Below are 1,479 nucleotides of genomic sequence, written 5' to 3' on the forward strand. Positions count from 1 at the left end.
AAACAATATAAACAAAACAACAGCTGGCATGCAAAACACTAGTGCAAAATACAATTAGAAAAATATCAACGTGTGGTGCCAGAGCGGGGCCGTGGTATTCCGTTACGAGGAAAGTTTGTGGCTGTGCGGGTCAATAAACAATAGATAATAAATAATAGGTGCAGGAGGAGGCCATTCGGCCCTTCGAGCCTGTACGCACCGCCATTCAATGTGATCATGGCTGATCATTCTCAATCAATACCCCGTTCCTGCCTTCTCCCCATACCCCCTGACTCCGCTACCCTTAAGAGCTCTATCTAGCTCTCTCATGAATGCATTCAGAGAATTGGCCTCCACTGCCTTCTGAGGCAGAGAATTCCACAGATTCACAACTCTCTGAGTGAAAAAGTTTTTCCTCGACTCAGTTCTAAATGGCCTCCCCCTTATTCTTAAACTGTGGCCCCTGGTTCTGGACTCCCCCAACATTGGGAACATGTTTCCTGCCTCTAGCGTGTCCAACCCATTAATAATCTTATACGTTTCGATAAGATCCCCTCTCATCCTTTTTCGATAAGATCCCTGTCATCGGTTCAAGAACCTGATAGTTGTGGGGAAGTAGATGTATTTGACCCTGGTGGTGTGGGACTTCTGCACCTCATGTCTGACGGTAGCAGTGAGACGAGGGCACGGCCTGGGCACTGTGGATCCTTGTTGACAGATGCCGCCTGCGGTGTGAGGAGAATCCCAGAGTGGCTCCAGGTGTTACAGGGGATGTGATGGGAAGGGGCCGGTCTGTATCCCCAGTGCGTGGGGAACAGCTGCCAGTGGACCGTTTTAAAGATTATTGAAGTGGTTGTTGCAACGTTGCATCCAGAGTGTCCGGGGAATATAAGTCAGCATGCAGGTACAGCAGGCAGTGAAGAAAGCCAATGGAATGTTGGCCTTCATAACAAGAGGAATTGAGTATAGGAGCAAAGAGGTCCTTCTGCGGTTGTACAGGGCCCTAGTGAGACCGCACCTGGACTACTGTGTGCAGTTTTGGTCTCCAAATTTGAGGAAGGACATTCTTGCTATTGAGGGCGTGCAGCGTAGGTTTACTAGGTTAATTCCCGGAATGGCGGGACTGTCGTATGTTGAAAGACTGGAGGACTGGGCTTGTATACACTGGAATTTAGAAGGATGAGAGGGGATCTTATTGAAACATATAAGATTATTAAGGGATTGGACACGTTAGAGGTAGGAAATATGTTCCCGATGTTGGGGGAATCCAGAACCAGGGGCCACAGTTTAAGAATATGGGGTAGGCCATTTAGAAGGGAAATGAGGAAAAACTTTTTCACCCAGAGAGTTGTGAATCTGTGGAATTCTCTGCCTCAGAAGGCAGTGGAGGCCAATTCTCTGGATGCTTTCTAGAGAGAGTTAGATAGAAGTCTTAAAGATAGCGGAGTCAGGGGGTATGGGGAGAAGGCAGGAACGTGGTGGTCAGCCCGTTCACATTGA

Source organism: Rhinoraja longicauda, chromosome 19 (genome assembly GCF_053455715.1).
Source record: "Rhinoraja longicauda isolate Sanriku21f chromosome 19, sRhiLon1.1, whole genome shotgun sequence".
Classification (NCBI taxonomy): domain Eukaryota; kingdom Metazoa; phylum Chordata; class Chondrichthyes; order Rajiformes; family Arhynchobatidae; genus Rhinoraja; species Rhinoraja longicauda.